At 39.9% G+C, this 27,292-nt stretch overlaps 1 protein-coding gene and 2 long non-coding RNA genes across 6 annotated transcripts in view; 1 reads left to right on the top strand and 2 right to left on the bottom strand.

The window, feature by feature from the left end:
• Positions 1-338: 338 nt before the first annotated feature.
• LOC113459550 (uncharacterized) lies at positions 339-5,610 on the bottom strand. The gene is made up of 2 exons (XR_003380893.2): positions 4,451-5,610; positions 339-1,402 (listed from the first exon to the last, which is right to left on the bottom strand). It is a non-coding gene; the product is annotated as an uncharacterized LOC113459550 (long non-coding RNA).
• A 14,861-nt stretch (positions 5,611-20,471) lies between these two features.
• LOC102066084 (uncharacterized) overlaps positions 20,472-27,292 on the bottom strand; it is a 280,394-nt gene continuing 273,573 nt past the window's right edge. For all 3 annotated transcript variants that reach the window (XR_012579206.1, XR_012579207.1, XM_074536178.1), the window contains 2 exons: positions 22,776-22,903; positions 20,472-21,844 (listed from right to left, as the gene is read on the bottom strand). The gene's annotated coding sequence lies outside the window, so the exon portion shown is untranslated. The remainder of the gene's footprint in view (positions 21,845-22,775; positions 22,904-27,292) is intronic.
• The window catches only part of LOC106629499 (uncharacterized), a 34,781-nt gene continuing 33,409 nt past the window's right edge, over positions 25,921-27,292 (top strand). For both annotated transcript variants that reach the window (XR_012579208.1, XR_012579209.1), the window contains exon 1: positions 25,921-26,927. This is a non-coding gene — a long non-coding RNA (uncharacterized LOC106629499). The remainder of the gene's footprint in view (positions 26,928-27,292) is intronic.

The following is a 27,292-nucleotide window of genomic DNA, read 5'->3' on the forward strand; positions in this document are numbered from 1 at the left end:
GTGATTGTCTGCACATTGTTTTCCAAAGGACATGAAATTAATGTTGTTTCCTCATATTGCAGCTAGAACCTTATATGAGGAAAGGCCCCATGGGTGGCAACAAATGTTGAAACTCCAGTCTTTTGTTCTCAAATGTTAATGACAAAAACCCAACAACATTTTCTGGAAAAGATTACAATTTAAAATGGTAATGGTACATTTGTCTCAAGAGAATTTGTATTCTGTCTGCAAACCAATCAAGATATGGTAAAAGGATTTAGAGAGAAATCACAGCTGAATGCATAAAATCCTGGGAACAAAGAATGGTACCTGCACACATGAGGCAGCTGGCAACACCCTTCAGTGGACAGAGAATGCAATTCTCTTTATTCTTGCAAATACAAAACCATCTTAATTCTGATAGTTTCTGCTACATGTGACTGGTTTTATTCACACCACACTGTCAAGGAAGTCACTGTGTCCGCCATATTTTTGCTAGCCCATACCATAGATATGTATTAGATCCAGACTCTTCTGATTGGAATAAAAATCACCAAAATGTGGATCAGGTTGATAACTCTAATGTAAAATATTATCTTCTCCTTCCCCCACCCTGCCCTGAATTTCTCACAATGCTTTTAACACACTAATCCTTAAGAATCATTTAAGCAATAAGAGTAGGAGAAGGCATCACACTGGAAGGGAATAATTTCATGCCTCAGATGTGTTGTGAAGCATGAGGATGAAGAATAAGTGACTTCAGTCACCTGAGAAGTGAAATGATTCCCAGAAATGCAATGCCTAAAGTATCTTTTTGAAATTATTTCACAGGAATTATTTTAGAAAAGGTCAAAAAGAATTATTAGGTTTGAGATATTAAGGTGCCAATCACACAGGTCGTAATTCACTTTTTAATAAATAAGTTCTCTCATCATGCTTTCAAAAATAAAGTGTACATTTTAAAAATTAAAAAGGACCTCCTTGCTCAGGTGAACTTCCACCCTGGCCAAGATCTGCTACAGGAGTTGGGAAAACAGGGTTTGGGCCACTCTGCCTACAAGTGAAGAGACTTTCATGGTGATGTTTATCCAAACCCAAAGCAAGGATCACCACTGGGGAGTGTCCATTTCCTCTTCCTCTGAGTGATCCCTCTGCCACAATATTCCTTGGTTTAGGAACGCCAAAGAAATAAACAAATGTTCTGCACCACTGTATGGGCAAGAGACATCAGTGCTCTCTGGGTCAAGCACCTGTTTGGGAGCAGAGCAGGTATCTCAAATTTTACTCTTAGGTTTGTCGGAGCTTTTGTCACCATTTTATTTCTTTTGCAGAGAAAAATCACTTCTATTCTTCAGGGTTGAAAAACATTTGTGTCTTCTTCGTGCAGATTTCATTTTTAATAAAAAAGGAGGTTTCAGAAAACCTGTAAAATGAGAAATTAAAAAAAATCATCCTTCATTACACAGATAACAAGCTACAGTTCTGTTTGCTGAGGCATCATCTCATGGGTTCTACTAGGCAAATTATCAAGTATTGAATGGAAACAACACTTTGGTTTTGGAAAAAAATGTTTAATTTTTCTTTTGAAAAGAATTGAGCTGTAGCTAATTTTTAAAGTTATATCATTAATCTAAAGTTTAATCTTTAAAGATCACACTCCTACTCTCATTCTTGGTATATGTTGTAATTTGACCATACTAGATACTGTAAAACATTTTCTTTCTTATTTATGTCATTTTATGTTTCTTTAATGGCATGATACTAGGGGGTATCTTATTTGCCTGATAACATAAGGGGAAAAAATGGTTAAAAATTTAAAGCCCGAGGAAAAGAAAAGGCATTCCAGATTTTAAACCAGAATATTTCTTATTCCTGGTAGTTTATTATGGCTCTGAGGAACTGATCAGAGTATCAGAAGCACTTTTGACATTGCTGTCAAAATGAAATATTTAAATTAAGGGACTTATTTTTGCTCCCCTGGTCAAGCACCACGTACAGGCAAAATGTGATAAGAAATCAAAAGGATGAGGCACACTTGAGGGAGTATTCTCTCAGCCTACTCAAGGCACATAACACAGACGTGATCCCATGTAACTAAGTTTAGCAGCCGACATCCAGCACAGAGGCAATAATGTGTACAGGCAGGTCCTGTCAGAGGGTAGTAAAGAAGATTATTTAGCTCTAAACAACAAAGTCTTACATTCAAGCTAAGTTTACAGGGCATTAACTGGTTGCTACAATGCATTAAATGCTGTAATTTCCTCTGTCTTGCCTGAACTTCTGCTGGTCTTCCACTTTTGGAAAATTATTCTGGGAATAAAGAGAAGTGAATGTGTTGGTCTCAGCACCGGAGAGCAGGAGTGATCCTGCAAGTGTTTGACTTTCACATTAGAAAGGATCAGCCATGGAAGGACTTTGGGGCCTCAGAAGGACTTGACAGCTTTGCATCCTCAAGAAGAGACTGATTTGCTGCCAATTATAAAAAATATATATATACTGGGGTGAGTAGCGGGCTTAATTACCTACAATAAAATTTCTCAGTTTAAGTATTCAGACTGGTAATCATGAAATTATTTTCTCTTAGTCATCATCTTCCCCGTGCCCCTCCCTGCTTTCCCTGTGATCTGGTTTACATGCCCTCATTTGCAAATATTTTTGGGACAATGTCAGGTTGCTTTAGGCCAAACAATGAGATTTCTTATCTATTTTTATAAAATTTAATCCCACTGGCAATGTTGGCTTGATTTCTCTAATGGGTACAATGAAAACAGTGTTTCATTTGGCTTTAAAACTGTGATCACAGATGAAACATTGCAGGGCTATGCCAGAGTATGAGGGCCAGGCACCGAAACCAACTAAACAAAAACTGAAACTATGTAGTCTGTATTTTTGTTATGAAATCTGAAAAAAAACCGGGGAGAATAACCCTAAAACCCCCATAAAAGTTGCTTATGTAAATAAATAAATGTATTATATATAGCAATATACCGCTGCTATAAACATAGCAATATACCACTGCTATAAACATAGCAATATACCACTGCTATATTGTAACATGCTGCTGATGTGGTATCAGCCGGAGCTGTGGGGTCCCAGATGGGGCAATGTTCATTAACACCCAGCTGCTGGATAATTCATCAGCCAACCAGCACATGGAGTTTCACACCCCTCTTCTGCAGCTCAAGGGGGACCTTGCCCTCCAGCCCACTCCCACTCTGAGTTTAACCCCACAGCAAAACTTTTAGGTTATCTTTGCAAGGATGTCTAATCCACACTAAGTATGCTAATCAAGAAATACCCCCAGGGCCTCTTTGTGATGGTTTTGGTTCTGCATATATGCTAAATCTGCAGTTTTTGGCGTTATCTTGGGTAAGAAGTCACCATCTCTGGTTCATGAAATGCCATTTTCCTTGTCCTGTATAAGAGACAGGTTTCAAACATTATCAACAGACACAGGCTGGGAGATTAGCTCAGAAGGACATGTTCCTAGAGGCAGGATGGATGCTCCTTCTATGCTTTGACCTTCTAATCAAGAGACCTCAGCAGAAATAATTTGGTGGGGAAAGGGGAGGGAAGCTGAGAAGGAGTGTCCACCCTGCCATAGTATGCACAGAGGATATGCTGAACACAAGAGTATAGTGCTTGCAAGCCCATCAATATTTACAGCCAGTCTCTTTTATTTTTTTTTCCTTTTTAATTGTGAGATTCCCCAGAAAGAGCAGTCCCAGCAGCACTATGGTGTGCACTGCCAGATGCCAAGAATCTGCAGCCTCTGAGGAGTAGATGCACTACTCCTACCCCAGTGGTCCTGTGCTGCTCTGGAACACCCTCTGGGATCTGCCAGCTCTGGGAGAGAAACCTGCTTGCTCTTTTAAGGGTATGAAAAACCTGCCTTAACCCATGGACAAATTAAGCAAATATCTGTTAGTGAAATCTCACGGACTATCCCTTCCACCAGTAGTTTTAATTGCAAGTTTTTCAGAGACAGTAGAGGGGTTTAAATCCTGGCTGGAAATCACTAAAACCGCAAGACCATATTACACAGCAGGTAAATGTTGGGAAAGAGCACATTTGAAAACTGGGCTGAAGAAAACGGTGGCTCTCCCGCCTTCTCCAGCACGATTTTGTGAACTCAAATGTCCATCTGGTGTGGTGCTGCTCTGCCTGCACCCACCCCAGGGCCTCGGTGCTGGGCCCTGATGCATTCCAGTGGCAGATGCCCAGAGACTCCAGGCTGGACCCCCCTTTTTCCCAGGGAGAAAAGGAAAATCAGGGAGGTACCTATAGAAACAATATGTCAGTTCTTTGTGGCTTTGCTCCCTCACTGCAGGTACCAGCCTAAGATGGGGCACTGTGTGCTAAAACAGACCTCTTGTAAATATTTCATATTCATGAGACAAGCAAAAAAGGCCTGTCACCACCCTGTGCATTTCTATTATTTAAAGGGTCACTAATCAAGCAGTGAACTTACCTTGCTGACAAATCTCCATACCAGACAATCAATATTCATCTGCTGCTAGCGATACCCTTTCCCCGCCCGCCCTGCATGGGGGTGCAAGCCGGGCTCTCCTCCTCCCTGGGGATTAACACAGCCTGGGCAACGAGCCCTGAGGACCTGGGAGGGTGTGCTGTGTCCAGCACCCCGGGAAAGGGTTTGGATTTGTCGCCATCCGCCGCAGCGGGTACAGTAGTGGCGGGACTGGGAAGGGTTAAAGTTTTGTCTGTGACACTGAAATTGAGGCCAGCTGTAGGTCATATTCATGTCCCAGTCACAGGAAAATGAACCTGTGAGACAGAACCTAATTATCTGCTAAACCAAAAGCCAGTCTCAGTTCAATAACTTACGACAGAGCTGGCAGCCAGATATAGTGTTGTCATGGTAACGCCGAAAAAAAAAATCCACTGCAGTAGAGAACAAGAAGGAAAAGAAGGAGACTGTAACCCTGAATATGCTGTAGCCATTTGATCTTGGACAAGTAGATATGTCTAAAGAGCCAGATTGCTACAACTGTCTATCCACTTTAATATCCTCTATAATTACTGAAATGAAAAATGCAATTACAGTGTGCTCTGAGCTAAAAACCAGGAATAACTGGCTAACTGGGAATTAATTTTAGAGGGAACAATATCGGTTTCTTTCCCCTCTCAACACACATGGACTGAGAAGTACGTGGGGGCTGGAGAGCAGAGCTGCCTGCTTCCTGCTAGTCCAAAATCACTGCATGCCAATCAAACCCTTGCTTTTCCCTATCACCTTCCCCTCCTCCCTCTCCCATCCACAATCCATTACAGACAAGGGAAAAGTTCAGTGGAGCAAAGCACTAAAGATCTGGCTTTGTGGACTGCAATGTCTGAACTACGTGAAGTTGAGGGTGACAAGAGTTTACAGTTCACAGAAAAACATCCTGAGCAGGGCCCCTTGCATGAGACACACAAAAAGGCAGAGCAGTCCCTGATGGAGCCATGCTCCTGGGAGACAGGGGCAAGGGATCCTGTCCCCCCGCGGGCTCCTATGGGGAGCTGAACACAACATCCTCAAGCAGAGCTGATGCTGTGTATGGGGCTTTGTCCAGCTGAATCCCCTCAGGTAGCAAAACATAGGACATGATCCTAACAAAGGACATCATCATTGGATTGCTCACCCAGCTGGCCAGGCACAAGGGCACAGAGCAGCACCTTGGCTGCTGGACCATCCCCACTCTGCCAGGACCCTTGGCATAGCTGAAAAAAAGTTTACAACAAATCAGACACCAGTACACACACCAAACACAAAATCAAATTGTGCTTTGAAATATGTATTCAAAAATATAGATCTATATTTATATGTGCACATATTGTTTACTGCTGTGAGGACCACAAAACCTATCTCTGCTCATTTTGGTCAGAGATGCAGATATGATGTTGGAAAGATCAGCAGTGGTTCTGTGAAAGAACATATATCTGTTCATGTGTATTAAAGACAGATTGTAAGTGAAACACCATGGTTAGAACTGTACAATTAAAGCAAATAAGCTATTTATTTGACACTCCTGTATCAGTGTTTCCAGCTTGCTGGAAGAGCTATCTGTGCTTCTCAGAGCAGCTTGCAGAACAGTGAGACTTCACTCCCAGATGCTGGAAACTGCATGGTTTCAGACTCTCACACAGGCATGCTATTCAGACTCAAAATGTTCTTGCATTACTAATTGCATAAGAGACTTCTGAAAAAATTGCAGTGTTTCAGATGGTTAAGGTAGCAAAATAATTTCCAACCTGAGAATGTGATCATGAAATGTTATTGTCCTCATATTTTTACAGTGCACAGGCTTTCTTTCTTCTAACTGGGCAACTGAAGACCAGATCTGGCAATTCTTTTCCAGGGAAAAAAGCTCTTATTCTAGTAATAATACTGTCTGGATAAAAATTACTCATTTAAGTGTGGCACCTTCTGGAGAAGGTTATGTATTCAATCACCAATTCACAGTGCTGTGTGCGTGTATTAAAAGAAAAGTTCATTCAACATATTATTGGCATTATAGCTTTTTAAATAAATTATGCAAAAAACACCCCAAAAACAACCCAAACTCCACAAAAGTCCACAGGCAAGACATCATGTAGAGCTTCATGTCTCTGTAATTTTTTGAGACCCCCATCCTGATCTCATAAATATTTACCATTAGTACCCACTCCAATGAGTAGTTCTGTTGGGGTACTATAGGTGTCTGGTATCTACGGAGAAGTGGAGCATGACCTTTCTACACCTGCACAGTTTTTGTCAGCAGAAATGCAGATCAAAAGATGCCCATAACAATATTTTAAATCAGCCAGCCTGGTGCTTGGCGTGCGTGAGGACTCCTAAGGTCTGTGGGTCTAAACCTGATTATGGTGGTCTGATTAATTTGGCCTGATTTTCATCATGGAAAATATGAACGACCTCATGCTTTTCTTTCATTGATCTCTGTGTTTCTGAAATGTTAGCAACTTGCTTCTCTACCAGTCTGAGAATTGTGCTTAGTCTTTTCAAATTATGTAAAGGATTTTTAGGAAAATATCTTTTGGAAATTGGCTTTTATACACTGGTTTTTGGCCTTCAAGGGATCTATGTAAACTGATAACTCGTTTTTGAGAGAAATTTATCAAAAAGGTCTATGAGTCTTTTCTACAAGGATCACTCTCACAGGAAATTCAGAGGTATGCAAGTAACGCAAAAAGAAGAGAAAAAGTATTGGGAAAAGGTTATAAAATTCAGCACAGGGAGTAGAAATTCTGCTTCTATTTAAAAAACTGAACTGAAAAAGACCCTGGTAAAAGACCATCAGACATGGTAAAAGGAAAAAAGTCTTGATTTTGTTATGAAATGTGGTTTTTTTCTCACCTGGGCCTGCAGACATTCTGAGACAGCACTTCCAAAACGAGTGGGCTGCCCTTTCCCTGTCTCTGACATGGATCTGCTGAGGAGAGACAGGCTCATCCTGGGATGGAGCAAAGGGGAGCCCCAGCGTGGGTCTGCAGAACCTCTGAGCAGCAGAGCTGCCTCTGCTCTCTGTGAGCCTGACAGGGCCACTATTAGGGCTGGAGCTTTTTTGGGAAAGATGCACCCACCCTCACCTGTGATTCTGACAGCACATTTATCACTAACAAATCCCAGGGCTGCACACTTTAAGCTGCTCGTTGTAGCTATGAAAGGGGTTAGCTAGGGTACTGATATATTTACACAGCTGAAATCCAAACGTGTGCCTCAGTTGGTGTTCTGACATTTGTTGAAAACAGACCAAAAAGAGACCAATTAATAAAAAATGAGAGCATAATTTTGTAATGGCAGAAGCATTACAGACAGCTATTGGTTAAAAAGTCTACTTTTTACCATCAACATTAAAAAATAAAGAAGAAATTAAAGGAAGAGAAATCACGACCTGACCATTACAGCAGTAACTGTGGTCAAATGCTGTCTTGTGTCCCCATATGAAACTGCAGCTTTCATAAATCTGAGCTACACCAAGTATCCACTGACATATTTTATTAATTTGTGCTTTTATCCAACCTCCTGAAAATATAAACTCAGAAAATTGAAGCTGGTTATAATAGTCACAACTGAGTGAAGTTCTCAAGAGTACAGTGGAATGGGACAGGTAACACAGGACTTGATTTCATATGTATTAAGTGTCTGTTGCCTTTTGTGATGTCTTGAAGCATCTGAGACATCAATGTGAGGCTGGCAGGTATGTCACACAGTTCCAGTGGACTTGCCATTTTTAGGAGTAGCACCAGTAGGATGCCTTAAGACAAATGCCCTAAGACAAATGGCAAGTGTAACTTTACACTTTCTAAACATTTCTAATGACTTATGGCTCCTCCAAAGTCCCAAGCACTAAATTTTAGTCAGGCCTGAAAGAAATTCCAAATAACCATACGAATCCATTTTGATTTGTCTCGTCAGCAGGGCTGTAATATGCCCTAATATACTGGCATTATGCTGCAGAGTGGCTGTACTGGATCTAATTCCACTAAAATCAGCACTTACTATTAGATGCTAAATTTTGTTCTGGAAATGAGAACTCAATCACTGTATTAAAAAGCGAGGACTGTGAATTACATCAGGTAGAGTATTTGGTAATATCATACAATTTATAAATTGTGATGCTATAGTTACTTTAAAAAATCATGTATAGTTGACATGAATCATCCAATAAAGCTGCTGTATTAAAAGCAAAAGTCTCTGTTTAAACTAAGCAGTTAATATTTAAACTCATGTTCCATTAAAAATATGCCAGGATAGTTTTGCATCATGTGAAATGATACACAATGAGGCCACTTGATTTGATTCTATTTTTGTTGCAGTTTGTAGATCCTGAGCAAAGCAGTTAAATATTATACTTTGATGGAATCTAAACAGAACCTTTCCGTCTTGGAATATAGACAGTTTAGACTCTTTTTTCCAGGGCTAGCATTCTACTTTGGTTCAGGCTTCAAAGTAAACTTCTCATCTTGTCCTTGAAATCCATGACTAGGTAGATGTGATGTCCTGGGCGAAATGCCTTCCAGGGTTCATTACATTGTCCCCCATGTAATTTGGGCATATGTTAAGCACAGAAGGATCCAGCTCATAGTATGGAGCTTTTTGAGACTGGAAATAGTTTGTGTCTTGTAAGGATGGTGGACACTCTTCAAAATGTTTAAATTTGATGGTGACACCTTAGCAACTGAGGCCAAGGGCTCCCCTTGACTTTAACAAGGCCAAAGCATTCCTTTATGGGAACTACAATGCTGAGAGATGCTTCTGTCTTCCAGGACATGCTTTATACTGATAAAAACAGTCGTGAGAACATCACAGTGCCAAATGTCACAGTTCTGATTTAATCCACCTTTAAGTCTCTCCATTGTACAGAACAGTGTGTGGCTGGAGAAGTTTGCCAATAAGCTACACGTATCAGAAAAAATCATTGGCCCCAGGTAAAATCTCTCATGTGACTGAACATTAAAAATTGTCCCTGACAAGAAAACACTTTGTGACAAATGAAGTGAGCATAATGATGCAGGTTACACAGAGGCATTGCACCTTGGAAATCCATGCAAACCACTTACACACGGCTCCAGCATTTTCTCAGTCTTCCGTGGATGAAAATGAATCTGCAGAACATGTAGATATTTGTAATCAAGGGAAGATACCATTGTTATCACACCAAAAGGGTTCAGAAAATTAAAGCACAAGTAATTAAACACATACACAAAAGAAAAGAAAAATTCTGCCAAGGGTGCTTAAATAGGTTGGTACCAGCTATTAGTCACTGCACTGAATTCCACAAGAGACAGAAAAAAAAAGAACCAAACCACAACACAGAAGTATCACTTTACTTGTCCTGATTTTATCCTTTTCATTGGGCATGTCCTAGTGGCTATTGTCAGAGGAAAAGGATTCTGGGCTAGATGCTAGCAATTTGCTGGATTGTTAGCATTTCTCTCCACACCAGATGTGTTTCACTGCTCTTTAAGATGTGCTGTGATAAAGCCCACGGACACTGTCTAGACACAGCACAGAGCTAAGGCCTTGGGAAATCATTTGATGCCCTGTGTCTGTGTTATATATGCATGATTTTAATGAGCTTCTTACAGGTTTTCCAGGAGTACAGCAGCAGGCAAGATACACACAAAGAGAGAAAAATCCTTACCTTTGATTTCACACCTGTTGCTATAGACACCACAATGTGTTCCACTCTATCCTGTTTAAGGGGCTTAAACGTGGAATGGCCATCAGATATTTTTAATCCTCTGTATGCTAAGGATGCTTTTCCTTTCTCAGTTTCACACAGGAATGCATCTGTTGGCAAATTTAGGCACAGCTTACTCACTGGCTTAGATTCTCATACATGCATTACCTCACACCACCTTCCTTTTTTTAACCAGCGTCCTCTAGATGGTTTTGTTTTGCCAAGTAAGAAAACTGAAATTTTGCAGAGCATGGTGGCTCCTTGTGAAACTATTGGAAAGAGCATTTCAGGGTCAGTTTTGGACCTTCAGTCACTGGAGGTCTGATACCACCTCAAAGCCTTCACCTTCAGCAGTGGCCTTGCTCCAAAAGGGGATTTGTGCTATGGATGAGAGCAGTCAGAGTGAAGGACACTCGGAATCATATTTACTTGCACTTGTTACTGCAGCACTTCTATGGGTGCTACAGTCACTAAGCTCATTTCCCTCCCTCCTTGGATGAGAAATATCTTGTCTTTACAGTACATTCTTGCCACCCAAGAAAAAAAAAAAAGAAAAAAAAGAAAAAGCCACTTTAATTCCATTTGCTTGGGGATTATTTTTGGCTCTTCAAATAAATAAAAGTGCAGCTGAAATTTTTAGAACTTCTGGGCCATTTTTGCTACAGAAAGGCTGTCACAAGCAGGACAATTTATTGCACAATGGGGAGTCCTGGTGTGCCAGCAGTGCCACCAGTGTGGAGCACCCCATGGGAATTCAAGTGTAGAGAGCAGATCTGTGGCATCACATGCACTGTACCTGCTTTTTCATCCTTCCTGTGCAGGGAAGCTACTGCTTTTGGAGGTGGGAAAAAGGTAATGTAGGTTCAGGAGCTATGTCCATCACCTTCAGCAGGCTGTCAGAAAAGGCAATGGTATCACGTCCTGTGATGCACTGCACACATACATATTTCTGTAATTTTATACTTTATGTGGGAAACTAGAGTCGTTGCATAGAGCAACTAATCCTCCAAAAAAACCATGGAAATTCTGAATAAGATGCAAAAAAAAAAAAAAAAAGAACAAAAAAAAAAAAAAGAGAAAGACCATATTTGGAATATCCCAAGATTTGTGCAATGAAATTGATTTCCATTCAAATCAGATCTTTTACTCTTCTTGAAAATGTCAGGGTGTCAGCCTTGGCCATTACCAGACTGTGATTTATAGCTGAGGCAGAGCAATAATACTCAGGTGACTGTCTGGAACTGTGCTGCTGTGTCTGGAAAGGCTACAGATGACAGCTTCCTCCTTTCTTAACCAACTTGCATTGCTTATCTAAGATCAGTCTTCCCCCATCCCTCCTCCCCAAACACAAGATAGGAAAATGATAAAATGTATAGGCTTGCAGATTTACTGAGATGAGGCAAATAAGCCTTGTGAAGGGACTAGGTTTGAGAATTTTGGAGAAACATATTAAAAATAATCCTTTAGCTAGCTATATCCTAGATGTTTGGACGGATACCTGTAAAATGTGAGACTGATTGCCTGTCTTCAACACATGGGTATGTTTTAATCCATCTGTAGGATCTATTTCTGTAACTCGAACATACAAGAAACATAGGAAATGCTGAAACCAAGCAAGCTTTCAAATAGTAAGAATAATACAGCTGCTATCATTTCCTTCTGAAATTAAACTCAATTTATTCAATAAATAGATTAATGGAGGTCAAAAACTACCTGGCTAATAATTACTCAAACACTGATAAGCTAATTCTGTTATTTTGTTATTTCTCTCATTGACATAAGGTTTTGCTTAAATAAAGGCAACAGAAGTACTTAACAGTTTAGGTGATAAACTCCTACTAATTTTAACTGGAATTGGGAACTTTTAAATACCTAAAAAAAGACTTTTCCAAATCATTTTCTCTCTTTATGCCTTTAGCTATACTTGTGATCTCAGTATAGTGAAGCAAAGAAGAGAATAAACAAGATAAATGAGTAAGTAAGTCAAACAAAAGAAGAATTACTAGCAAGCTAATAATACCATTCCTGACATCAGCTTTCTCATTCTGCTATTACTATTTACAGAAGATATTGACAAAATGGAAAAGACTCAAACAAGAACAAGCAACGTGGTCTGATCTTCCCAAAAATCTTAGAGTAAGACAATGAAGACAATCTTATTATTTTATCACTGAAAATCCTAAGAGGGGGAAGGAAGCAAATGACCATTTAAATTGTCAGGAAAATTAAAAAGATAGCTGGAAATGAATGCTAAACAAATTCTAATTGGAAATAAAGCCTATGTTTTTGATATTGGTGTAATAGACTACTGGGAGAGTGTTCCAGGAGGTTATTATGGATTCTCTGCCATCCCAAATCCTAAATATACATGCTAACCAAACAGAAATTGTTGGTGTTGACGTGGGAGTTGCTTGGTGAATGCTTTGGCATGTTTTATGGAGGAAGTCAGACTGGATGATTGAGTTTGCCTTGGCAGCGGACAGGATATTTCTGCTGTGTGTGGGACACACAAGGGAGGAGAGCAAGCGGGAGGGAAAAGGAGGGAAAGAAAGAAGGAAGGAGATGCCTGGCTGTATTTCTAGCCTAGCCCATGTAAGGTGCAAGTCCTACGTGGTACCAAGTTTCCTGGTCTAGTGAATAGCACATGGTATTTGGAAGCAGAGAGAATATAGGAAGGCATCCATGGTGTTCACAGATTGCATTCATCCACAGGTTTTACCACAGGCAGAAGTGCCTTCAACTCCTCTCAGAAGAGTACTGCAGGTATTAAGTTCTGCTGCCATTTCATAATCCAAGCTGAAGGATTTTTTTTACCATGCTAAAATCACACAGAATTGAGACACACACATTCGACCGATTTATACAAAAAGGATGAGCCAGGGACTCTCTGAGGAGCTTCTCCTTTGCATTCATTTTCTTACTTGCTTTTGCAGAAGAATCTTTGGGACCATTAAAAATATCAATCTGAAAAAAGTAAATGTGCAGTTTGAAGAGTTTCGATGGAAACTGGTTGACTATTGGGATCTGAGATCCTAGAGCTTGTTCAGATGCCACCCTCTCTTTCCAAACACTGCGCTAAGTTACTGTCAGTAACTGAAGGATAAACAGCGGAAATAAGATGGTAAAAGAAATGTATAGAACGTTCCTTCACACTACCACACTAAATCATGACCTCCTGCTTTGCTAATATTTGCTTTATACTGAGGTCTCAGAGCTCTAATAAAATCCAAGGTCCCCCTGTGACAGTCACTGTGCTCCCATTAGTGAGTGGTGTTTTCCACCTGAAAGAGCCCACACTGGGCCTGGACAGCATGGGAAAATGGCAGGGAAGGAGAGTTAAGCTCAAGGGAACTTGTCTGCATTCATGATGGGTGCCAGGAAGTGACCCTAAATCTTTAGCCATCGATGCAGCAAAAAAAAGCACGTAGGCAGCAGTTTGGAAACATTTCAAAGGGGTTTAAAAGTGTTAGTTATTGCATGTAGTAATTTTGATTTCCCACTAGCATTAAGGGAATGATTACCAAATTTCAGAAAGCCAAGCTGTAGTCCTTGGAATTTATTAACTCATAAAAGCTTACCAAACTCAACACTCAGATACTGGCAAGAAATCTAACCTTCTGAGTCAGCCAGGAGAGGTTTCCAATGCTGCACTGGTAACCTGCTTCACTTCTAAACATCCAGCCACTGTTTAAAAACCAGGTGCCTCAATGGCTCCTAAAACATCAATATTTTGACCATACTCCTCTATTTCAGTAGAGAATTAAGTTTGAGAATTAACATCCAAAGTAATATGCCAACATAATAAACAGCAGAAAAGCACAGTCTACTATGTTTATTTAAAATGTCATAGTAAATCTAGCTCCCTGAATACCCCAGTGCACGTATATAAATAACATCAGCAAGAGCTATAAGCACTGTGTATCCTCAGACTTGTGACAAATCTTCCCAACCCCAAGAGAGGGGTGAACCCTGTGCTTCAGTGGAGAGCTATAAATTCCACCACAAAATGGCTGTGCCGGCCATTTCATGTGCTGGGTTTGCTGAGCACTGATCCCTGTGCTTTTGGGACACCGTGCCATAGGGATGGAGAGAGGCTGTGTCTGGGTTAGGCTCATCCAGCTGCTGCAGGATGGCAGCAGTGTGAGAGTTTGTGGAGCTGCCTCCTGTAGGCCCAAAGCAGAACTAGGATCCCTGAGTGCAGCATTGGAAATCTCTGTCGAGTTGGGCCGACTGTCAAACCTTCTGGAATTATGAATCTGGCTAAATGCTGGTAGAAAACTTTCCTGCACATCACCATCAGAAACTACCTCTGCTGAACAGAGCAGTAGAAAATTATCCCTAGCCTGCTCTTCCCAAATCACACTTATTAAATCTGATGTTCCATAAATGAACCTCCTTTCTGATTGTGCAGAGATCAAGACTATCATGCCATTCTTCAAAAGAAAAGGAGAAAGAAGATCTTTATTTTGAAAACTGCAACTAACAACCTAATATCCTATGTCTGGTTGTTTCTGAATGGGGCCAAGGGAGGAAATGCAGAGTCTGCAAAAATTTACATGTAGGGGCAATTTATACATCCTTCATGTTCAGGATGAAGAACCACTGTGGAGAAAAATGCAATCAGTGGGAGAAAGGCTGATTTAAACTCCTAGGAGAACAAAGCCAGCTTCTTTTAGGGCCTTACAGCGAGGCTATGGAAGGGGCTGAAACAAAGAAATGAAGAGAAGAAAGGGAGAGGTGATTGTTACTCACTAGTAAGATTCTATTTCACAGAATAACTTTGGCAGAAGAAAAGCACCCTTGTCCAATTCTCTGGCATACCAACACCCACATGGACAGAAACATTTTAGTACTAGAGAGTGAGTGAGGATGCCACAATCAAACTTTTTCTAGACACAAAGTTTTCCCCCTGCACTTCAAAGGCAGTTTGCAGAGGAGAGAGATACAGGATCAGACAGTGAACCATGAAGACTTTTCCACTGCTAACTGTCTCACTTGTATGAAAATCAGTATATAAACTGGATAAACAGAATCTGCTTCTGCATGCATTGGAGGTACTCACTTCATCTGATTTATTGTCATCCGATGGAAATGCTTTAAGCAAAGGGATGCACTATGAAGAAATGCATTCTACTAGGAAAGGCTTGAGTTTGAAATTAAATCCTGTGCTAAACTTTTCAAGAAGTACCTACCTTCACTGAAGTCTTTTCATAGCCCTGCTTATTTCTACTTTAAACTTCTCATTTATTGTACTTTAAGCCCCATCAGTGAATGTAAATGGGGTTTCACTATACGTTTAGTGCATTCAAGCATTCTTTGTTACAGTTCCCACCCTGCCGCATTATGTGAGCTCTGCCACGGAAGTCCAGCAGTCGGTTTGTTTTCTGCTATTAATAAAAGAACCTACTTTTCTGCACTTCTTTGAAGAAGTTGAAAGGGCTACATGTTGGAGGGGGAGGTGGTGGGGAACAGACTGTGGTGTAATCCCCAAACGCAAATGCTGTCTAGATTAGAAACCTCCCCGAAGAAAATTTACAAATGCTAAGACTGTGCTTTTTGTGTGAGGAACACTAGAGCAATAACTTAGCCACATACTGGGTTCTGCCTAATGCTTAGGGAGCCCACTAGGTGAAAGGAATTAAATGAAAAATAAAATCTTCCAGTTGGCTCTGTGCCGATGCCATCCAACCCTTTTGGTATCAAGTGACTTACTAATGTAACTATTTTCATGTGTATTTCATCACTGACGTATCTTAATATAATACTTAGGAATCTGTTAAAATAATAATAACAAACACACAAATGGGATTTACACATTGCCAGTGTTTTTACATAGTCCAGGAAAAGCTTAATTAAAGGGGTGGGACGTGTCTCTGCTGAATAGCTGTTTTTCCTTCATACCTTCCCATGCATGACACGTACACATCCAAGAAAAGAAGTTGGGGGTGGTGGTGGTGGAAGAAAACCACCCAAAACCAAAACCAAAATTACCAGCCCTAAACTACTCAGCACAACCTTGTTGATTTGCTTGGCCATTTAAATAAATGGACATGCTTCTTGTAGAGAATCACGGCCCCAGCGCAACAGCTAACGAGTAAAAGAAAAGTACAGAATATTGTCTGTCTTGTTCCCTATAGAATACCCATATTGCTCAAACTATCTTTACCATATCTAGTTTATCCCACAATTACAACTAATCTTTAACTCCTAAATAAGTAGGAACAGGCGTAAAGATTGCACTTCTGAAAGCCTACCAGATAAACTTTAGTCTGTAGTCAACTGGAAGATTCTGTGATTAGTTTTAAATCCTACTTAATAGGTTAAAGATGTTTTTAAAGATGACATAATTTTATTGTGTTGATTTTATTAATCTTTCAATTATTCTCTAAGGCTCCCATCCACTTGTTGCTACTCAGGCACTGCAAGTGAAGCTCATCAATCAATTGAGCTGGATTCTGGTCAGAATATAACTCCCCATTAGAATCACTCTAGTGTTGCCAAGGAGTGCAACAACACAGCATCCAACAAACTTGGAAGATGCCTATTGTAATCATCAAACAATGAAAATCTTAACAGGGTGATGAATGCCTCAGATAGATTGTTTGGACAAACCATTATTTGAACATAATAAAACAAATCTACTTTTAATTGAGTGATACAGTTTCAGCTGGCATTTTTATAGTAATCCAGATATATTTTTTCTATTGTGTGACTACCTAGCTAGTTATAGACTTCAGACTCAGATGGCAGGCAGTCTTTCTATCTTTTTTTAAATTTTTTTTGTAGGCTACAGTTGGCCCCTAAGAGGAGATGACTGCTTGTCAGTGTGAAATTATGTCCCTAGTCAGGAATTGAGCATAATCATCACACGGGCGAATCGAAATGATGGCTACATTTACTGCCTACAGAAATTTCTGCTGCACTGCATATTAACACACTGAAAATGTTGTGTTAGCTTATCGTGGATGTGCCGATTTTCATTACCCACGGAAATGCAGAACATCTCCTGTTAAACCTCATTGACATTTTTCATCAAGTGAATAGAGCAATGCCCTGAAATGTGGTAATTGTAGATTCTTGTTATACAACTTCAAGTAAAATATTCTTCCCTCTAATTCCAACAGTAATTAACTTGGATTGGAATTCCCTTGACTCGTGTAGCAGTCTTCAGCACTGTATTAATGGATCTTAGAGTTTATATGGTTGGAAAAGAAATCCTGTCCCATATATACAAAGGTGCTAAAGATTTTCAGGTTAATGAAAAGAATTGATCAAATCACCCCAGCTTGAGCTATGAGCTTTTTTTTTCTTTTATTTTTTTGCTTTGTTTGGGTGAAATATGAAATGGCATATTGCTGAAACTTAAAATACCTCAAAAGTGAAGCTCCAGAAAATTGTTGCATCTCCCATGAAGAATAAAAATTAAAGTAGACAATTATCATAATAATAACTCAATTGTACATGGCAGACAAAAGAGAAGCTAATACTTCCCTCTATTTTTTTGACTGATGTTTTGTTGGGCTATAGCTAAACAGCACTTTAGGTTGACAGTAAATTAGCAAACAATATGAGCGGGGAAAAAAGAAAAAAAATCATGTGGGGGTTAAGATGTTTATGTAAAACAGTGATTTTCCTTTTTGAAATTAAAACGTACAAATAAGCTGGTGTCAGAGCCTAGGTGATCCTTCATTTCCACCGCATTGAGCAGGCTCCCATCAGCAGCAGACAGCCGCTAATATATGCGTCTGGCTCAGTCTGCTCCACCAACTAGGAACCCATCGAATTGTTAATATCAGTCCTTTTTTGTATGCACCACACATCTTTTTCACTCTCTCTCTCTCTTCCTCCCCCTTTGCAAGAGCTTGTGTTTTTGTTTTTTTGTTTTTGTTGTAGCACAAGCTGATTACTCTGAAATCACTTATTAAAGAGCATTTAAATGGCTTTTGCACTGAAACAACATCAAGTTGTATAGAAATATATGATTCCTATATATAGAAATGTATCAAAATTCTGCACATATATGTAAGCATAGCATACTGAATATTATGCTTTCTATTTATTTGTGCTAATAGAGACAGCTTTCATATTCTGTCACTGGGTAAATGGGACTGCTTCCTGCATGGTCCCTGTAGGCGTTGTCACGCAGCTCCAGGACACAGAAAGACGTTGTTGATCCTGGTGGAAATTCTGCATGACTGAAGACCCTGCTTCTTCCTCTCTCCATCCACCTCTGCCCTACCTGTGCACCTGAGGCTGAGCTGGCTGTGCTGACACTGGGGAAGAAGAGGGAGCAGGCAAAGAGGCAGGCAGTGCACCAGCTTTCCCATCACCATGGCAAGGGGCAGCACTGAGTATGATGGGCAGAGTGGAGCCACTGGAGTCATCCCAGTTCAAGCAGGAATGCAGAGGCAGGACTGCGTATTCACGACTTTTGCTGGAGCACCAAATACGCCAGGCAGGGGTGTATAATGATTCATTTTCTTCTCACTCTCAGTGCAGGGCAGAGCACAGCAGAAATCTTCAGACTGACAGAGACAAAATGTTTCACACCACAGTTTCACCTTCATTGTACATACAGTGTTAAATGCAAAATTAATTCAGAGTGCTGAATTTGAACTATCTTCATTCAAGAAAATTTTGCTGATCGAAAAATAAATGCAATGACGATCTTTGATATGCATAGATGGGTGCATCTTACAGCTGATTAAATCTATAAGGACTTTTATTTCGACAAACTCTACGTGTAATTTAAATTATATATTGACATGTATATAACAACACACAGTATATTTTTATCTCATTATACAGCTCGAATGAACAGAATATGTGTTCACCTGATCAGTATCTTAAATAATCTGTTTTCAGTATTGAAAACTGCTACAGAATATATGTAAATTCCTAACAATGTGTTTCACGAGTGTAGCACCTACCTGGGTGCATTTGTCTTTCCTATACACATTCCAATCTACTTTTCCAATATTTCCTAAACAGAAATCAACGTTGAATATAAAATTTGTGTTAAAAAGGTTACCTCTGCATCTGAATTTTTGCAAGTAGCTCTTTTGGGTGTTCTTAGCATGTGGGACTGACAGTTTACGAAGAAAAGAATTACATATTTACAGGAACAGTATCATCATTGTAATTGCTAAGGCAATATTTTTTATGACTATTTAAAGACTAATTATATCTTGAGCAACTTGAAAACTATGTACTGAGCATAGTTTCTGTCTCTTAAGAAAACAAGACAAGAAGAAAAAGTATTATACTAACAGATAAGAACAATTTATTTAAACAATAGTGTTGATGCTTACAATAAAACACAATTCCTCCCACACAAGTGGGAAAAATATACTGTACCCAAAATACCACTTTTGAAATGAACAAATAGTTTAGATGCCTGATCTGTGTGAAGCCTTTGTTTCAGTGAAGTCTGATGTATCAACAAAATCCTTCAGCATCTTGGTTAGACACAGGAAACAGAGAAAAATGACTCAGAACTAACTCACCTATAAAATATTAAGAAATACAAATCAGATGACGTGTTTTAGATCAGATGTTTGAGACAAATAAGCAGTGCAGAATAACTCATGTGCTTGTGAATCTCCTTATGCAAAGTCAGTGAAGAACTTAACACATGAGGGACAAGCTACAGCTCACACTGGTTATTTTCAGAGGGATAAAAAAATATAAGAAGTGATGGAGAAGTTACAAGTTGAGTCCAGTGCTTAGAGTATTGTGGGTTTGCTTTAAATTGAACAGGTACAAGAAATATGTTTCTGAGTGCAGAGGGCTGTTAATGCTGTAGCATGATTTTTAAACCAATATTCTCTTTCAGATTAAAATGTAAATTAAATGAGAGAATATTTTAAATGACATATTGTGTTCTCACTTGGACAAAGAAAAAGGATGGCAAGTAAGTACAAAATACTCTTTGTTCCATGTTACAGGAAAAGCTAAGCAACAGTTTTCCTGTAGACTGAAATCATTATTCAAACAATAGAATTAATGTTTTCTAGGCCTCAAACATCAGTGTTTATGTTTTATGTTTTAAAAGTCAATTGATGCTTGAACAGTAAGGATGAATATATTCTTTTTGGTAATTATTTATTAGAATTGTCCACAATAATAATAATAATAGTAATAGTATTAATATTATAGTTGGAAATATTTTATATATTTTAGCATCTGTTTTGAATGGGAGTTTTGTTGTTTTTATTGTTTGGGGGGAGTTTTTTCGTGCGAACTAACATCCAGGTTAAATTATAATTCTAAATGTTACATGACATCTAGTCCAGTTTTCTAAACATATAAAAATGTAACATCCCAATGCTGCACGATGAGTAACAGTTGTTTGGATTTTTTTTCTTTTTTTTTTTTTTCTTTTTTAGGACATCTACAGTTCTGATGCTTAACATTTAAAATAGTTATATTTTCCTTTTTACCCTTCCAGGCAAGGAAAGCTCCTTTGGTTCTCTAAATTCTGCAGAGAAACAAACACAGTCCAAAGCTGCTGGTTCCCCTCCGCCTAGGTCCCAAGAGCCTGACTTGTGATTGTTGCTAAAAAACCTCACAAGTTAGGGTCTCAGGGACTAGGAAAAGTCCGATATGATCCAGAAGAATTCGTCTTCCAATAAACTGAATTGTTTAGTAGTCATAATCGCTGTCACCAAAACTTTCACTGCTATTGTTAAATAGAAAAAAAACCCCAAACCCAAAAGAAACCCTAAAATCAGTGTCCCGTCCCCCCACCAAATCAACACCACCTCCTTCCCCTCAAATAAACAAACCACAGTTTCAAGTAGGGGGCAGAAAAAATCAAATAAGCAGGCAAGACGCATACATACATTCGAACAATGTATCAGCTGACCGAACAGACTTTTCTGAGAGTATGGTCCTTAACTTTTGAAAAGAAAAAACAAAGAACACAGGATAAAAATCTTCTCTGCCTTGTCTGACAAGTAGCTATGTTACTATAATGCATCAGAGGGAAGCGTCTACAAATGGGTTAAAATCTGCTTCCAGCAGATTTGTACAGTAACAATTTTGTTCTATTTCCTTAATGCCTGAAAGAAGGATTAAATGCTTGTTAAGGGGGTTCTAATTGAAATATTTCCCCGGTATACTTTTAGTCCTGCTGTTCAGGTGGGCCCTGGGTTACAGAGTACTTTAAACCCATCCTCGATGCAAGGATAACCTTTGGGCGTGTATTCACTTTTTGCCTCTTCCCCACGTTCCACATTTAATCCTTCTACAGACTGCTAGAAAAAACTTCTTCCTTTCCAATGGCAAAACTAGCCTTCACTCCATAAGCTGCAGAAAACATTGACATGCAGAGATTGTTGTCACTTGAACCAGATTACTCAAAGCACACATAACTTTCAAATACTGTCGATACAGTAGGAAGAATTGCTCGGATTTCCCAAATAATTTTGTTCTGAAGCCGAATACTTTTAATGGCACGACCGCAATCCTGAATTACTTTTGCATTCATTCTCCTCCGATCTTTAGCCTTGTTTGCAGAATAAAAAGGAAAATTTCTACTTTAGGGACAGGATCCATCGTGGCTTTTTTTTTTTTCCTCCATCAGATCCCAGGGCAAAAGAAACAGCAGCCATAAAGGTCCTAGCCACTGGAGCAGAATCTGGCATAGAAAACTCAGAGCTCTTCGGGAAGCCGTTCAGCTTTAAAAAGGAAAAAAAAAGAGAAGGGGGGGAAGAATTAGAATCTCTGCTGGTCGAACAGGTGAACCATCCATTTACAAGAAAGCTGTACAGAGTGCTCTGCCGAAGAAAAGATTTGCCAGTGCCCCCCACCCCCACCCCTGCCCTTCACCCTCCCTTCCAGACTGATACTTCAGATTTCAGAACATTTTGGATTATTTACAATATTATTTCAGCTGATGATATAATGCAACATTATATAAGAGCCGTTCCTTTGTCACTGTGCACCATTCAATCAGTTATGCCTCAGACACAAAATAGTTAAATGAAACAAAAAAATATATATATACATATATGAGAGAGATATATATGTATAGCAGTCCCTAGATTTCATTCAATTTCTTTTTTTAAAGCTGATCAGGATTTAACAAACAATTTTGACCACAGCTTTCAAATCAATAATTAGAATGAAAAATCTCTCCCCTCTATAAATATGACATTAACATAATTATACCACCCCCATCGCATAGACCCATCCTCTTTAGGGAATACATCTGATGCTCTGAAGATGGAAATCAGTCAGATTTTAGTTGCTCTCGAACGTACCTTTGCTTCTCACTGACTGACTGGCTTTACCTTCCATGCACACACACACACACACACGGTCACAGCACACACTCACACTCACACACACACATGCGCACACACACACTCACACACACACACAGGCACAGAAAGGCACAGCAAAGCAGCGGATGCTGACTCAGAGCAGTTGTGTGTGGAGGGGGTGGTATCGGCTGGTATTTTCACTGCACTCATCATTAACATTAACTCACTCTCTAGCATCCACCCTCTCTCAGACCTGCTGGACTGCAGCATTTGCATGACGCTGTCACTCTAGCCCTTGTGGGTCAGATGTTAGAAGAAAAAAATAAAAACCAAAAAGAAACACCTCAAGGCTCTCATAAGGAATGCCTTCATTTCTTCCAAAGGGTCCCTCTTCTTATTTTTCCACCTTTCTACTTCCTCTGTTGCTGTGTCTCAGTTGTTTGACATCTTTCCGGAAGAAAATGTCTTGAGCTGCAATAAGCCAGTAGTCAGTCGGTCCTCCCCTCACCTCACACTCCTATTCCCACCCCCTTTTTTTCCTAATCAATAAGACAGATCTCCAAATGCAGTTGTGAAAACAGGCTCTGACACACAGACTTTCATCCTCGATCCTCTGCCTCAGGAATAGCAGGCAACCCAGGCTCACACGTGATGTAGAGAGAAATAATGCCAGTAATTCTTGAACAGTCTTAGGAGTTTATTCTACGCCTTCTTCATTTTTTCCTCTGCTCGAATAAATACCAGTGGGAAGGACACACTAGCTCTCAAAAGCTACAAGGATCCACTTCTTCAGAAAATAATGAACATTAAAAGACTAATATTAATCTTCCTCAAAATTAATGCTATCTTCCTCCCCCCTTCATTGTACTCTTTATAAGTAGGAATTGTCTCATAGCCAAAACCCTGCCAGGGTCTGAATCACCATTCACTGTGCTGAAATCGTGAGTTTCTGGGCTTCAATTGGCATTTAACTGGACTAAGCAATTTTTTTCCTCTTTTTCTTTTCTTTTATTTTAGACTTCTTAGTTAGAATAAAATAAAAAAATAGAAGCTGCCTGTATCAAAGGGAGCACTGCAAGAGAACAATGGCAATACACCCGCACCACCACACTGAGTACTGAAAATGCATGTTTGAGCCCCACTTGTGTATTTTTCTGTACGATATTTGCTCCGTTTTGGTAGAGAAGTCTGAACACATACATACACACCGAATACACACACACAGAAACTGAAGACATGTATAGAAAATATACAACACAAAACAAAGCACAAAGGCTGATAACTGAAACACAGGCACAAGTTGTCTGACAGGCTATGAAAATCCACAGAGTATAATCATTGTGTGCATTTTTACCTTGTTCCTTTGTTCTTAAGGCAAGGGACTTTAATGGCTTACGGTGTTGACAGTCTTTCGGCTTTTCCCTTTTTTACGCCAACAGTATTTGGGAATTACTTTTCCAGACAATACCACACCACTGTGATTCGCGGTATAGAAATTATTTACCAGAGGGGGGGACAGGTGATACGCAATTCACCAGCCAATTCTCTGAGCTGCCTGGTGCTGTGGAAGCCCTCGGCGTAGCCGGGCGGGCAGGTCCCAGGATGCAGCGCTGCAGTCCCGGCTCAGGTAGCCCTTTTGGCAACCTTACGGCAGCAGCAGCCAAGGGGAAGAGCATCCGCTCGCAGGGAAGGTCCAAAAAGAAAATACCACACAGCCCCAGAGTAAAGGAAGGAAGCCAAAATGCCAGGTAAACGCCCTAAGCCCAGCTAGTGCGCGCTTGGGACCAGTCGTGGTGATGGTGATTGATTTCTTAGGAAAAGGATGGAGGAAAGTAGACAATTAGGAAACAGTTAAGTTTGTAATCTCGGAGAAAGGGAGAGACGGAGACAGACACACACCCACATACAGAGAGCGAGCGAAGAACGCCAAGCATGAGACAACAAAAACAAGACCAAAATCAGATTTGGGAAACTGAAAAAATACAGGATTACAGCATTCAGCTTAGCAGTTACTGAGGTATATGAAAAAAAAAAAATTACCACATGCACAGCATGGCTTAAAATACTTATTGCCATCAACAGTCTGTGACGGATGCCGGCTTCTTACTGCTATACGTACATTAGATTGGTCATCGCCTCTTAATCTCCTTTTGCTCAGACCCATCCATTTTTTGCTGCTCCAGCATCTGTGCCCTTTATGCTTTTTTTCTGTATAGTTACCCACAATACCCTGGATAAATTAATGTCATGACCTCACTATGGCTATCAGAAAGAAAAAAAAAGTCTACTATTTTAATAATTGAACGTGCACGTACAGCAAACTGCCTACTGATAGCCCAGCTTTGTGGACTGCCTCCAAAAGCAGCCTTTGCTAGCTCTGCGAATCAGAGACAACAGATGCAAATACTGGCCACAGAGCCCCGGCTCTCTGCCTTGCCTTTTTTTTTTTAAAAACCCACCCTTTTCAGTCTGTGCCACTTCATTTTCCCTGTGCCTCTTCCCTCAATGGTTAAAAACATTAGCCTGATGAAATTAGAGGCATCTGAATAAAAGGATGAAGATGAGTGAAAATTATAAATGGTTGCAGATTCTGGAAATTTATATCCAGACGGTGAGTAGGGAAGGGTACCCAGGTTCAAGTGCTGAGCCTCACTCGGGAGCACCTCTGGGGCCAATGGGACTGCAGACTAGATTAAATCAATAGTCGTCTGAAACGAGATGTCGTAATCAATCAGCTCAATTACCACTGTCATAGATCTGGGCTTAAGGTCTTTCCTGATTCCACTCTTCTAATCATTAACCCTTATACATCCTCATAATAGGAACTCACGCTTGCTCTGCTACCCTACCTTCAGACCAACAAAGTTTAGCTTATCATTTTCTTCATTTTCCTTTCCCTATTTAAATAACATCAGAGTGGTTCAGTAAGAAATATTTTAAATGCGAATGTGGCAAGATTAGATGCACTCCTTTAAGTGTACCTATTATATATGTGCTGCTGTGCACTTATATATTATTATTATGCCTCCGGGAGTGGCTGGGTGGATCAAAGACTGCTGTTTAATTAACATTCAACTCAGCTGTTTCCTTGGAGATTAAAAATAGAAGACTAGTTGAATTAAACTGAAGCTGTTCACTCCTTTCTCTAATCCAATATTACAGAACCCTCCTCCCCACAACCTAGTTAGAAACAACTCATTTCTGGTTAATCAGCCACCAGGAAAATCCATTTTCAGTTTGAAGGTAAGTGTGAAAAAGTTGGAAAGACAGTTTTGTGTGCATGTCTGAATTTCACAGCATTGCCCATCATTTATATTTTGCATCCACAGTACAGTAAATCCTCATGCAATGCAAGGAGAAAAGAACCATCAGGCTTGACTATGAGCAGAACCACTTTAAATTCTTGCCTGTAATTATTATTTACTGTGTGAAGATTAAATGTCAACCATAAAACTTTTTTTTTTTTTTTAATTCCTGTGCAGGAAAAGATCTAAGAGCTTTTCATTAAAATGCTACAGCAGTTCTCACATATCTGTCTCTGATTTTGTTAGGAGGAAAGAAAGAATACAGGTAGCAGGTATCCAGAATTCAGGTCTCTTAAGTCTGATTTCTTCTCTTAGACTTAAATAATAGTCAAGAAATAAAACCCTGGTACATTTACACTTACATCACTGCCTGTACACACTGCCTCTGCTTCCAAGCAGAACCACACCTTTTTTAACCATAGATCTGCTTCTCATCTGGACAGACAGCATGCACAGCCCCACTCCAGGCAGCACTGAGAATACCAAATAGCAGAATTAGCTGTGGTAATGGTATTTTGGGGGGGAATTTGTGCTCCTGGAGATGCCAGCAGTGGGTCTAGGACAGGGGCAGCAAACACAGATCTCACGGCAAAGGCTGAGGTCGGGGGTCTTTCTGGGCAGGGCTCCATGCTGTCCAAACCAGGTTATAATTGGAGATCGACTGCTGGATTTAATGACCCGCTGTTTTCATTAGGAGAAATATAAAAATTGGTCTTGAAAATGATTCAGCTGCTAGCATAGGTGCTTTTTAACAAGCTTATACCTCAGCCAGGAACAGCTTGGTTGCAGTCACTGACCCCTCACAGATGGAAAAAAAATGACCTCAGCTTTGCCTCTTTTCTGGGAAAGCTGTAGCTGGCAGGGGGATGAGAAACAAAAAGAACCTTAATTTTGTCCTTTAGTCATGCTAAATGAATGCACTGCACCAGACACCACCTTAAACTGGCTGAAGGGCACTGCTCAGTTTTGCAGGCAGCAGCTCAGACTGTGAGCATCATCCACAAGGGGACAGCATCCACATCCACACTGGAAAGATGCAGTTTGTGTCTGTGAGGAACAGAAAGGGGAGCAGCCATTGCTGAAAGCACCCAAAAATAATAATAAAAAAAAATTTAAAAAAAATAGAGAGAGAGAGAAGAAAGAAGAAGACATTTCCTGGATTATTACTTCTGGACGGAGAGGGAGGAGAGGTGAGACTGGACATGCATGTCGATATCAGAACCTGCTCAAATACAGGATCAGCCTTTTGTTTCTTAAACAGCGAGAGTGAGGTGATTTGCAATATTAAAGCAAACTTTCTGTGACAGATAAGGTCTCTCTGGAATAACCGATAGTAATGTTAGGGAATGTGGTAAGAAGAATTAGATACCATTGGAGCAAAATCAGAACGTATCTAATGGGAAGAGAGAAATGCACTAATAGCAAGTGTTATTCTGATTTTACAGCTCTCATCTTCAGATCCTCAGTGTGCTCAAACTGATTCATAACACACTCATTCCTTTTCCTTTTCTAGAAGTACAAGTTTCTTCATCAAAGTGCACATGGAAAGGATATT

Source organism: Zonotrichia albicollis, chromosome 2 (assembly GCF_047830755.1).
Source record: "Zonotrichia albicollis isolate bZonAlb1 chromosome 2, bZonAlb1.hap1, whole genome shotgun sequence".
Classification (NCBI taxonomy): Eukaryota; Metazoa; Chordata; class Aves; order Passeriformes; family Passerellidae; genus Zonotrichia; species Zonotrichia albicollis.